This window comes from Triplophysa dalaica, chromosome 6, assembly GCF_015846415.1.
Source record: "Triplophysa dalaica isolate WHDGS20190420 chromosome 6, ASM1584641v1, whole genome shotgun sequence".
NCBI classification, from domain to species: domain Eukaryota; kingdom Metazoa; phylum Chordata; class Actinopteri; order Cypriniformes; family Nemacheilidae; genus Triplophysa; species Triplophysa dalaica.
In genome coordinates this window covers 19,011,142-19,025,807 of record NC_079547.1, presented here as the reverse complement: position 1 = coordinate 19,025,807, position 14,666 = coordinate 19,011,142, and the positions used below count along the sequence as shown (strand labels likewise).

Sequence of the window (14,666 nt, the reverse complement as noted above, 5' to 3'; positions counted from 1 at the left end):
TATATTCTTACAAATTGTACAAAAGTACAAAAATGAACTAATTAGTCAATTTTATTCATGTAATAAAGACAAGTTAAATCAAACATGGTTCAAGACACAAACTTTACACAACAACGGCCCGTTTGTAATCTTAGTGCTATTCAGCACTGAGAGTTTAAATTGCTTTGCAAATTGCCTTAAAATCCCACTGATGTCACCATAATGATGCAATCCCTCACATTTCAATGCAATCCAGTTAGAGTTAAACATCAAGACATGAATATCCACCTTTTAGGCTGCATTCCAAAATGAAACTATTGCCAGGCATGTGCATGACAATCCCAATCAGAAAGGATTTAAGCTGAAGAAGCAGGCAGATCGGTCTGACTGTCGGCCACTACTCGACCGCTCCACAAATGGCATTCATGCAACACATTCCGTTCGGCTACATGAGTGTGTAAACCCAGTTTCCTTATTGATGCCTATATCAGTTTCACAAGCAAGGAGCTATGTTTGTAGATGTTCAAAAGAAAAAACAATAGGGTGCTTTACTGTAATTTTTTGATAACTGAGATCAAGGAGGGAAAGAAAAAGTAAGATATTACAGGTGCTGACACACATTTGACAGTTTCTTAAACGGAGAGACAAAAGGTTTTTGATGGACATATTGGCAAACACAGCCACATTGCCAAGATACAAGAACAAACATTCACACATTTGCAATCCTCATCAAATTTCAGAAATCTCTTTCTCCCCCATCACAACCTTACTATTACAACTATGACAACCCTGGAATGAAGCCCAGAATGCAGTGCTTTAAAGCAGGCAGATGAGATGGGTTAGTTAGCAAGGTTATAAAATATTGTTTGAGAGTAGGGATGCACCGATCCGATACTCTGGATCGGAATTGAGGCCGATCCGGGTCTTTTTTGCTGGATCGGGTATCGGACTGACGGGTTCTCTTTAGTCCGATCCGTTGCGATACCCGTGGATGTTACTCTAAAGCTTCATAAAGGACTAACTATCAGGAAATTACCATAAACGTTGTCATTCACTGTATTCGATGTCATGTATCTTGATAGCTTTATGCGAGGAATAAACCAATATAGCATAAATAAATAAAAATTGAGCTCCGCTGGTGCGGTCATCTGTCAATCTCAATCCAGCATGCGTGTGTCCGGGAACAGTCAGGATCTTTCTCGTTCCAATGTTTTCAATATTCTTAATAATCACTAGATAATAGAGGGTGGTTTTGTTTAAAACACATTTTGCCGGAGACGGTACTCGCTGAGTGTAATGTTATTAGATTCAAGCACTGGAAGCGGTCTATGTTATGCGTCATTCATACATAACTTTAAACTTTAGGATGGATTCAATTTTCTATGATTTAAACACATAACATATATATTCTCTTTGGTTATAACTGTTTTGAACTTGGGAAGCAAAGATCCCCGCGACAACAGGGTCATCTCTATCCGGGATGCTCGTGAGTGAAGCGGGTGCTTTAAGCGCATCATTCTGCGTCCAATGCGCATGACTTTAAATAACGTAGAAGCGAATGTATTAAGCGCATCATTTTGTGTCCAGGATGTGCATGAGCGAGTTTGGACACTTTTATAATGTGATAGCTTTGTGTAATATCAGAGATTTATTTGTAATAATATTTTGTAAGTATCTGTGCTTTATGAGACCACATTTTTGTTTTGTTTGTATTTTTAAGTTTAATACAGCACTTAATTACATTTAAAAAAATCATACTTTTAAGTAAAAATACTTAAGTAAAGGAAAATGGTAGATTTTACTGTACTCATGGATTTAAAGTAAAAAAAAACATTTATTTATGGACTGTAGTGGAATAAGTATGATGTGATTCATACTGTAGGAAAGCATTTTTTGTCCAAAGTACTCTGATAAAGTACAGATAGTTTAAAATGTACTTGAAAGTAAACATGCTTAACTATTCATCTCTGGCAATAAAAGTTAAAATATGCAAGTCTACTTTGATCATGAAAAACAGTGCTAGTATCGGATCAGAATCGGAATCGGCCGATACGCAGAATTCAGATATCGAAATCGGATCGGAAAGGAAAAAGTAGTATCGGTGCATCCCTATTTGAGAGGATATCAAAACCCATTAAAAGTATGAACTATTCATTCCAACACATCCTCCACCTAATTTGTCTTTGTTAAAGGGATAGTTCACTTAAAAATGAAAATTTTGTCATAATTTTTTTCACGCTCTTGTCATTACAAATTTGAATGATTATTAAATTTGAAAGTAAGATAATCTAAAGAATGTTGGTAGAAGAACCATGGCAGTACCCATTGACTTGCATTAATGTCCGTACAATCGAAGTGAATGGGTACCGCGTGGTTCGGTTATACCAACATTCTTCAAAATATCGTTTTTGAGTTCTGCAGAATAAAGAAAGTCATACAGGTTTAAAATGACCAGAGAGTAAGTAACAGATGACTAAATTTTTATTTTTTGGGTGACCTATCACTTTAAAAGTCACAAGTCGTCATTTGATATAATTCTAGAAACATGGTGCTAAACTAGGTCACCATATTGGATTATTGTGATGATTGTATTATAACCTAATATAAAAAATGTACGTGTTAGTCCTACAACATAAACATTTTATAGTGTAACTACCATGTAAACTGATCTCACCAGACAATTTTTGTTGAATATTGACATGTTATTGAAACATCCTGGCTTGAAAGTTTTGAAAATGAAAGGAGCAATGTGGTGATTTTAGCAGCATAACAACCAACGACTCACTCCTGCACCTCCTTTTCGAAGGACTACGGTCAGGCGGCTCTCAGAGAACAAAGATCGTGTCGCATTTTCACTGCTTTGCTGATGGAGATCTGTATTTGCGAATCATGCTCTGTAGAGCAGTTTGTCCGTTTAGGGCTACTGTAGAAACAAAATGGGGAATTCCATGCAAGGGGACCCGCGGTGTGTGTAGATAGAAATAGCTTATTCGGTGGTAATAAAAACATAACGCTTCATTATGTAAGGTCTGTATACACCTCTGAAGACACATTTATTACATTGCCTTTCTGTCAATAGATCCTACAAAAAAATTAAACACTGGACCTTTAATACAATTATGACTTCTTATTGTGTCAGACCAATACAAAAAGTCTATCTGAACCTTGTATGAGCAAAGCGTTTCACCTTTAAGAAATTTGTTTCCTCTTTGTTAAAGGTCCAGTGTGTAGTTTTTTGGAGGTTCTACTGACAGAAATCAAAATAAATCTAGAGGGAATTTACACTTGTGAACAAGGCACATGGACATCATGTGTGTGACAGTAGGTTCCAATACCCAATTCAGCTGACAGAAGCATATAAAAGCATCAAGTAATAAAAACAGCAAATGGAGTGTGTTCAGCAGTTCATCAGGTCACATGAGAATTTATCAGAATTAGACAACATGCTCCTTACATTACAGAGAAGCATGATGTAATCATACCACTAATACTCGCAAATATTTGTTTTCCAAAGTAAAAACTATATAAGGAAAACTTTAGCATTCACACTCAACAAAGATAAACAAATTCAAAGCATCAGTTTTAGTCTACAGGCCTCCAAACATACACAAAGAGTCCCGTCCCAACCACAGTCAACTCACTTCCCACAATACAACACAGCAGGAAACACGACATACACAAGCACTATGTCCATTTCCTGAGCCCAAACTACAGCTTTACAACAGATCTCCTGCTAGGTTTATCATTCTCTCCCAAGGACAGAAGAAAAACATGGCCATGTAGTCGAGATTCTCAAACTGTAACATTGGACAAAATGGGAGACGCGGAGCTCTGACAGGAAACAGGACCACCCCACATTCTCACCAGGAACCTAGGGTCAGTTTCCTCTTTCTGCGGATCTTTCAAAAACAAAAGAAAAGATTCCAAAAGCCCAACTACGATAACGTTCCACAAACACTGGGAGTCATTTGGTTAATAAATCGCATGACGAAATCACTATCATTAAAGAGATTCCCTTTCCTCCCCTAAAAAAAAACAAAAATTCAGTCATCGTTTCCTTGCCCTCATGTCACTGTTAACTCAAATGACTTTCTTTATCCTGCAGAACACAAAAGATAATATTGTGAAGAATGTTGGTGAACTATAACCTTGGTCCCCATTGAATTGTACTGGTTTTGTGTCCATACAATACAAGTCAATGGGACCAACGGTATTTGGTTATTACCAAATTGCAAATATATCTTCTTTTGTGTTTTGCAGAAGAAAGTCATACAGGTTTAATTCAGGTTGTATTCTCATAATAAAGTATATCTTGCCTAGGACACCAGAATCACCACCACATCTGATGTTTACCCCACCTTTAACCCCACCATAGTGTCCATGTAGATGCGTCACCGACAAAGTCTTAAAAACCCGATAAGCAATGTTTTGCAGATTAGCGAAGAGAGCACACGTTATCAAAAACAGCTCTGCCCTCGGACTCGATTCGGGCCCTGAACTTGCTCGCAAATTTCTCAAGCGAGTGTTTTGTTTCAGTTCCTGAGAGACCCTCTGTGCTCTGAGAGAGCTAATCTTCCCATACCACGCCTTTTCTTCCAGAGGAAAGCAGCTCTGCCAGAAGGAGAGGTCTCAGAGTTTTTAGCGGGCTGAATCCCAAAACCCGTCATCGGCAGAAAGAAAAAGAGTTACGGGGCCATGGGTTATTTTAAGACTTGGGAATTTCTCAAATACGCTGGGAGCACTGAAAAGTGTCCCAAGTTTTAAACAAGTAGAGAATGAATGTCAAGACCATTTACGCAGCACAAACTCTAGTACTTTAAAAGTGTAACCACTTAAAACCCTATTTTAAGGCGAAAAACGATTTCCGATTGCGGACTTAGAGCAGCAAAGCGCCCTTTTGTCATGTTTCAAACGCTTTCGAAGCGAATTAAAACATCTAAACGTCTCAGGACTGTCTTTTCTTCAGGGAGAGTGGGATAACTTTACAGAGGGATCTTCCTGGAGGGAGTGCAAAAGAATTTCAGTCAGTGCCCGCAGGCCAAAATTAAAAACGAAAAGAAATAGCACACGACACGCAAGCGGCAGACATTTGCTAATTCTATAATCATCTAACGTTCCGCAGTCTCCCTGATGTTTCCCAGTAGATATTTCCATCTGGAACGACGCTCTCGTCCCTGGTGGGATAGGCATGTGTAACTGGAGTATGGGCCGTAGGTCCAGGCCTCGTCTGGACATCCACCCTGTCGCTTCTTCAGCTCGACCCGTTCAGGACAACAAAGGGCCGGACTAACATTCCGCCTGCAAATTAAGATGCTCCCAAACAACAGGCTCTGCATTCCTCGTCAAGAATGTGTTTCTCTAAAAATAATATACCCAAATAAACGTAATTATAGTAGCCGGGAGGCACAGTTTTAATGCCTCTGGAGCTCCAAGCGCTTCTCCTTTCTCGGTTCTGCGAAATCCTGTGGCACAACTTTTGTTTTGGCAACCATATGTTTTAAGAAGCGATTTCATTTGAAGGCCGCTAGTACAGACGTCACCTTTCATGTGGGCTGATCGCCCCTGTATAACTTTACGGGGATCTTTTATTGGCTTAATTAATTCACAGCCTTCGCATAGACAACTTGTCGCCATGGCACAGCGCGGCCCCTGCTCTGCGGTTTTCGGTTTAATTGTATAATGGCTTGCTTACCGCTGGAGATATTCTATTGTTAAGGAAACGTGTCACACTTTACAAAGCAAAGGTTTTTAAGAGGCATGGAATAGCTTACGTAATGGTAAACTGTGCCTTGAACAACCTCAGCAAGTCTTAATCATGAAAATGACTGGCATTATAATAAAAGCACCTGTATGACATAAAAAAGTGTAAATGTGACACACTAATGGTCGAATGCTGTCACCACTACGACATAAGGAGCTCTGCTATGTATACGCCGAGGTCCACAGGTGTCCATCTAAAAATTCCACTCTAAGTTTAAAAGATGAGATCCAAACTTTGGGAGGAATTTCATTTATGTCGTTCATTTATGTCGTGGCAGCTGAGCATCAGGCTGCTCGAGACAGACTTCCTCTCCTACCATTATATCAAGCATCTTATAGAAATAGGTCGACTATAAGTAGCACGACTGAAAAAACGGCTTCTCCAGACACATTTAGATACTGCTGTCATTCCCGCTATCACTTTCACAGACAAGACATGATAGAACGAAAGATCGATCAGAGTGAAATGACAAATATCAGAGGAAGGGAAAATAAGAACGTATATAAACTGTACATTATAAATATGTATGAATAATTAGGTGGCTTTATCTTTGCTGGCTTTGAATTTTTCGCTTGACCTTACAAATATTTTGATCTGAAGGTGTATGCTTAATGTCTGAAACAGCATAATTGTTTGAACATGTTAGTTTAATCCTTTTTTTTTAATAGAAGGTTAAATAAAGCAGCAAAAATGAAAGAGAATGATAGAAACTACTAAAAAATTGTTTTTTAGGAATAACAGGGTGAGACCTCAAGATGTTTTATGATAAAATGCTTGAAGAATATTTCTACAAATTCCATCCAAAGGATGACTACCCTGAAGATGTTAAAATATAGCATTATTTTGATTTAAGCCGTGAATCGACTCTTTTTCTTTCATATTTTCGCAAGCACAGAACATTCATTAACATGAATGTTTTTGCTACTACTGTCCACTAGATGTCCATTTTTTTTAACAACGGGTGAATGTTACAACAGAGTATATCATTTATTTGTTGTTTAATTAACACGGCTGATTGCGAATGTGTCGCCGATTTAACATCACCTTCACATAAAAGGCATCGGTTCACATGATTGCAGCCTCTCTTTATAGCTAAATTTTGTGAATTTTTGTTTGTTATACTGTATCTTAATTGTAAAATAACCTGATGCTGTTTGATCAAGGTACGCAACTGATCTGTTTCAATATACCCAAGAGTGTTTAATATACAGCCTTTTTGGCTCTTAATTTCATTTTTTAATTCACCATTGTATGATTATTGATCTTTTTAGAAATATCTATAGGATTTGTATTAAATCTCTAATCATTCGGAATCGAATCGGCACATAAGAATCGATACCCAGCCCTACTTTTGACAAGCTAAAAGATTCAGAGTCCCAGACTTCTTAAAGGGGTCATATGACACAGCTAAAACGAATATTAATGTTTGTTTTAGATGTAATGCAACGTGTATACACGATTTAAGGTTAAAAAGCACTGTATTTTCCACATATCGTGCATGTTTGTATATCATCTTTGCCCCGCCAATCTGAAACGCGGAGATTTTTAACAAAGCTCATCGCTCTGAAAGCGAGGTGTGTTATGATTGGCCAGTTAACCAGTGTGTAGTGATTGGTCGAATACTGCAAGCGTGTGATGGAAATGCAACGTCTCTTACCATATTTGGGACATCAGGTTCCAAAGCAATTCTACTTACAGTATTGACTTGCATATACATTTCAACTCACACCCAAAACTGACGTGGATTAGTGGGGGTGTGGTTACACGAGGCGATTCAAGCAGGTCTGGGTGAGCATTCGCTTTTATGGAATGCATCTTTTGTTGGGACCCTTAATTGTTGCAATATTACCTGTCTAATAGATGCATGGGCAACTTAAAACACACCAAAGACACAGAAAAACATGTGTTCGCGCCCTATGACCCTTTTAACTAGATTGTCTAATAAACTACATTAGAAGGAATTTTGTTTTCATAAATGCAGAAAAAAAATCTAATAAATGAATAATCATATTTTAATCGTGATAACAAATACTGCCTCATACGATTAATTAAGCATTATTTTCTTGTTATTAAAAGCACAAAACATCATCATAAGATCAGAAATTCATCTTTGGGCCGGATTCTATGCCTGAAAGTGCACTTTGAAACGCAGTGTTGCAGAACTTCAATAGTGGCAGATAATAATGTGTATTAATTGGCTGTAACATGTAATAAATATGCTGAAGTGAAAAAAGACATAATAATTGTGTGTTAAGTAATTGTGTTTAAGAACTCGATCAAAATAATCATGATTACTATGTAACCCATCATCATGCTGCCTCAGTTCCACGAATTAAGACGATGATCATAAAGAGGGTTAGAATTTGGTGTGTTTTGTTTTTGATCAAACTGGTGTTTGATCGCCTACATGATGAATTTCTACAGACTTCCATGCGTTGAAATTCCTCAGTAAACGGCCCGGACGAGTTTGGTACATCCAACTAAGATAGCATTCCAGACATGATCGGCATAACCTGCGTGTGACTGAGTGCACCTGGCATGCTGAAAAATGTGTGTGAAGGTCCGGTCATCTGGATTAAACAGTTTAGGGTTTAAAGCCTTAAATAGGAAAATCTATCATCAGTAAGACATACAGCGATAAGCATAAAGTTAGGAGGTCAAAGTGAAGTGATGTTCCTCCTGAATCTATTCAAGTTCGGAATGTTCTGATATCTACCCTTGAATGGAAGAAGTTTAAAAAGGCTTTGTCTGAAATGTTCTTGAAATTAGCAACAAAGCAAAGTGCTATAAAAACTGGACATGTGGCCTTGACCAAAAGATAGAACAAAGACACTAAGAGCATCAAGAGAGTCAGTTGGTACATACAAAAAACAACACCACTTACACATAGTCCCACTGCACATTATCCCTTAATGAAGAACCTTTGTGGACATTATGGGCCAATTTGGATTTTAGACAACGCAAACATGGAAGAATAGACGTCATATGTATTCTGAGACAAAAACAAGGCTGTGAGTGAAAGATGTACACTCTTTTCAATGGGCTGTACTGTCTCAGGTCAGCAGTTATGTTTTCAAAAATCATGTGTAATGTTTTTGTCGTGGTAGCTTATTGGAAAAATTACTTTTTTGTAAGAATGACTAATACCAGTAAACAACAGTGCAGCATGTTAAAGAAGCATAATAAACCTAATTTTCATTCGGCTCAAAACAACCTGGGCACATTTCAGAATCTCTTTCTTCTGAATGCAGTACAAAATGACAGACAATTTCATTTAAAAGACTAAATAAATACTTCAATGTATGGTTGATAAACAGAGGAATAGAATTGTGGCGACGCATGTGCAAAGTGTACCCATAATGGAAGAATCAGTTAAGAAACCCCAGAAAGAAACAGAAACAAAAAGCCTAAAGGGACTTAAGAAGATCTTTTGAGAAATGTCTCAGTGGTTTTGAGTCCATACAATGGAAGTCAACGAGGCCTATGTGGTTTTGTTACCAACGTTTTTCAGAATTTCTTCCTTTTGTGTTCTGCAAATAAAAAGAAAGTCCAACAGGTTTGGAACGACATGTGGGTGAGTAAATGATGACAGAATTTTCAATTTTGGATGAATTATCTCCAAGTGTTTGTTAATAGGTAGAGTTTTATTTTACTACAAAATAATCACCCTAAAGTTCCCTTGCAGGCATACAACCTCAAGTGTGAGGTTAAATGCCCTTTATCTTTTCACGTTTTCAAGCCCTTTTTACCATATCATGGGCCTTTAGAGGAAAAAGAGGGATGCCTATGACAATAAGAACAAGCAGAAACAGCGCCAACACAAAGTTTAACATGTTGGCAATTCAGTAAAAAAAAAACTCCAAACAAACACATTGGATAATACAGACCAATGTTCACAGGCCCCCTCAAACTTGCCCTCCCCTAACCGACATAATGAAAACACCAAGGGAAGCAAAATAGCGGTGAGGGGATTGTGTTTATGTGAATAACCTTTTGGTGCTGGCAACACGGCTTCCACTTTCCAGGATAATTGAATTTGGTGTGCTTTGTGACCACGTATAAAGGCTTCCCTTTGCCAAGCGGCAGGCCTGGCTGTGGCCATTGCATAACAGAGCCTGTAAAGAATAAAGGAGCGCCGCGGGGGCCTGGGGATGGAGGGAGGGAAGACACGTGGGAACTGCTGCCTCCATTGGGCAGCTTTGTCTGGGGCCGAACACGGGCAAAGTCCCTTAGGCATTAGTGTGAGCATGCCTGACATTGCACTCATTCCTTAGTCACAAAAGCTTCCCCACAGAAACTGCACTGGAGCAAGTGGACGGAGGAGCTCTGAACTCTTGCGGAGCCACCTTAGGAAACATGCAAACGCAGACAATATTCACTGTTTACCCGACTATTGTCTTGTCAAGGTAAAACACACCCTTCCTGATTCAGAGCCTACCCCCCAGCATAAAGAATTTGAGACAATACTGAGAATGTATCTGTATGTTTATGTTGACATTATACTGTAGATACTAACATTCTCAGAAGTATGCTAGTCTTTAGTCCGCTTAGCACATCTACTGTGTGGATTATGCAAGAGATGCGAGAGAAAATCAATACACCAACACCATTTTTTTTTGCTGGAAGTCACACTCACCTTAATAACAGGTATCAGGAAACACCACACAAAAAGGTTTAACCTCATTCGAGGACAAATTATTTTCTCCAATAATTTTCAAAAAAGTGTAAACTCAATTGCTCGATCTGTCAAATGCAGCAACACTGTCTCAACCGATTGTGTGAGTTCGGGGCAGGTCTATCTGTTTGGCCAACCAATGGAAGATGAGCTTGTGTTTTGGAAATTAGAATGAAAACAATTTTGCACTCGATAGTCCACCCCAAGATTCTGTCATCATTTACTCATCCTCTTGTCATTTCAAACCTTTGTGACTTTCTTTCTTCCGCAAAAACGAAAGAAGATATTTTGAAGAATGTCGTTAACTGGCCCCCATTCAATTGCATTGATTTCGTGACCATAAAATAAAAGTGAATGTTCGGTTACCAACTTTCTTAAAAATAACTTATTTTGAGTTGTGCAGAAGAAAGAATGTCATAATGGTTTGAAATGATTAGAGGGTGATTCAATGATGACAGAAGTTTTATTTTAGGGTGAACTAGGGTGAAAATAGAACAAATGAGCGTGATTTCACTGTAACAAAACCTTTATGAAAACTCCATACTGGTCGTTAAACAAATTTTTATTGAAAGATTTAACATTTTTGATTTCCAATTTAAATTAAATGCTGTCCTTATAGGTGGTTATGGGGCTCCATCTAATATGATGCAAACATCTAGTAAATATTTTCACTCAACCAGTTAATTTCGATTTTAAAGTCCCAGTGAAATAAAAAATGACAATTCTTATTTTTTCATGAAATACAGTATTGCAGCGTTAATAGTAAATAGCTTATCAATGTGGGTATTTTTCTTTTAAAAAGAACCCTCATAATCTTCAGTTGAAATCTGAAAACGCACTTCCGCCCCTGAAATGACATAAAACAGTTTGTGCGGAGCATCTGTTAACTCCTCACCTTTAGCTGTCAGTCTGCTCCCAGTTTCATTTCAAAATAAATGCAACAGCTTTTCATCCGATCAATTCGCAGTGAAAAACAACAAGTCACGCCCACTAATTTTCTACTTTGAAATTCCTTTTCACTCGGAAATGTGTCAGAATACGCAAATACATACAATTTGCGATACAAATAATCGCAAATTCCGGTTCACAGGGACTTTACGTTCATCCTTTAAAAAAAGGGAAATAACTTTATCATAAGTATAACAAGAATGTTCTAACTTAAAAACATAATGCCTAAAGAAAATATTTAGAAATCCCTGAAATAAAGATAACTTTGCAAAGTATGATTCAGGAGAAGTTGAGCCAGGATTCTTTGTATAGGCTCATACTCAAATTAACTATTGGTGTGAGCTGAGTGAGAAGTGAGGGCCAGGTGCTGGAAGATGGCCCTGTTTCACAGAGGAGCTCCAGTGGTTTCCCAGGTGACTGTGCAATGAATTCACACACCAATTCCAATTTTCACTACAAGCTGTCACATTGCCTAAAACCTCAAGAACTCGTGTTCATTGGTGCCCAGATGCTGCTTAAACACACAGGTGGTGTAAAAATTAAGGCAAATCAACTGAATATAAGCCACTTCAGAGACATACCGAAAGGTACACCAATGTTCTGCGCAAACAAACAAAAACTTGGCTAGGAGAAACTGATACATTAGTAATCAAATGTGGATATCTTTCTATTCAGCCATTTATACTGACTGAACAGTACAGAGACATCAAGGAAAACGTGCTCATGGGTCACAAGTTGGATTCAAACCCATGAGCACCACAGCTCGATTTGTTAAAAGCATGCAAAGTAACCAAAAGGCCACTGTCCACTTCAACATCTTCTTTGTTACTATGCGTTCCTGACATAAAATTATGAGACTTTTCAGACTTCAGGCAGCTTCACATTACAAAACATATCACATGGCTGTGATGACTAGAGTCTTCAGGCAGATCAGGTTTTTCTTATCTAGATTCATTTTATCAGCTGGTTAGTCCATTCCGTCTCCTGAATAAGAGCGTAAAAGTTTAACGAGGAAATAACAGATGCTTTAAAAAGAAAATTAAATATGCACCATCCAGCAAAAGTGTGAATGACATCAATGAAACATAGACTTTGTATGGGATGTTGCCGTTTCCATAGCTAAAATACCAGAGAGTGATCATTTAGACAAAAATTTAAATCCTTTCATTTACTCATCCTCACATCATTATTCAAACCCGCATGACTTTCTTTCTTTTGCAGTGTACAAATGATGTTTTGGAGAACGTTGCTAAATGAACAACACTGGCTTTCATTGACTTTCACTGAATGGACACAAAACCACTGAGGCATTTCTCAAAGTGTGTGTACTACACAAGTCATACACAAGCTTTTGAATATTATGAGTGCGAATAAATGATGACAGAAATAATATATTTGGGTGAACTACTGTATCTCTTCAAGAGAATATTTTTTTAACTACTTGAAATAATGCAAAAATGAAATTACTGTACACACACTGTAAGTGTTGAATGTTGCCAGATCCCCTGTGAAATACTCTCCGTCGATGACAGCTACTCGCTCATTGTTTTAATAAACGAGTGACTATAACAATTAGGATGAAAATGTTATAACTATCCCAAAGACAGCAAACCCCCCCCCCCCCCCATTTAATTCACACAAGGCCTCCAGTGAACTCGTGTGTCTAAATAAATCTGACTGAAAAGCTGGTTTCTATGCTGCTGAAAATACAGACCTCACAAAGCACATCCACACTGCTTTCCCAGCGGCCCGACAAGCATTCCATACATATTTGCACATGGAACTCTTGGAGCTACAGTTCAATTCTCTCTTTCATTTGAACACTGTTTACATTATGCGACCGCTTTAAAAAAAATAACGTGAAAAAATATCATGCTTTTAATAACTACATCATGCAAATTAGTATCTAAATACAGTACATGAGCTGAATGCATATGTAGCAAGCTCTTTCTAAGAAATACTGCAACAAAAGTGTCAGGTAAATGTTTCCCGATAAAATGTGACCAATATTCAAATGTGCTCACCGTTACAAAAACGAAATTTATTCAAAATGAAAAAAATCCTGATTCAGGAAAAATCTAGGCGAAATGTTTCTAGACTTAGCGAAGATGGCTTATAAAGAAGCCCACACATGTGACACAGGCAAATGCATAACAAACATTTTTGACTGACAATCAAAGTACTGTACACTGTACAGAATGGATAGAAGATAAGCTCAATTAAAGGGATAGTTCACCCAAAAATGACAATTCTGTCATCACTAACATTTAACATTTTAGGCATTTGGCGACGCTTTTATCCAAAAAGACTTAAATTGCTTTATCCTATACATTTTACATAGGTATTTGCAATCCCCTGGGATCGAACTCACAACCTTTTGTTAACGAAATGCTCTTACCACTGAGCTACTCCCTCTTGACAAGAGGCAAACCTGTATGACTTTCGTTTCTTCCACAGAACACAAAAGAAGATATTTTGAAGAATACGGTACACTTTTATGGTATGGACACAAAACCAATGCAAGTGGTTGAAAGCTTGGTTACCAACATTCTTTAAAATATCTAAATTTGTGTTCGGTGGACTATAGAAAATCATACAGGTTTGAAATGACATGAGGGGGAGTAAATGATGACAGAATTTCTTTTTTGGGTGACCTATCCCTTTAAATACATCTAAGAAGGTTTAGGAAATGTTTATAAAATTTGTCATCAAAATGATTTACTATTATACCCATAACCTTTATCAGTTACCTTGTGTTTTAAATGGTACCCCAGCAGAAATGTTTTCAAGCCAAACCCTATCTGAAAGAAACTGTTTGCCATAAACCATCAATGTAACATGTTAACTGACAAGTTATTCATCTTCAGCTTTGTGTCCCGTCATCATTAATAATGTCTTACTGCAACAATTCATTAAGTTTTAACAGCCTACTATTAGTCAAAGGCAACACATGACTGACATGCTCTGTCACTCTGTCAGGTATTACAAAGTTATTGAGTGACTAATTCACAACTCTTGAGACCTTTTAATAGTATCAGAAAGTATTTTGATTATCAACAGCATTATACAATTCTATGCTGTTACAATACAAACTCCAACCAAACAGAAATAGACAAAGCGTTCACAGAAATATAATTTGCATGCATTACCCACAGAAAGATTTATAAAGCCACAATTGACCAAAGATGTGAGGTGAACAGATGAATGACCATTACACATGATATATTTCTACTGATAAATAGTCATTCACGTCATCTTAAAACATGACGAACGAGATTGAAAACTGAGAAAGTTTAAATAATA

At 37.6% G+C, this 14,666-nt stretch overlaps 1 protein-coding gene across 2 annotated transcripts in view; it reads right to left on the bottom strand.

The window, feature by feature from the left end:
- Window positions 1-14,666, bottom strand: part of wwc3 (WWC family member 3) — a 35,874-nt gene that overhangs the window by 20,581 nt on the left and 627 nt on the right. The gene's annotated exons all lie outside the window — the stretch shown is intronic.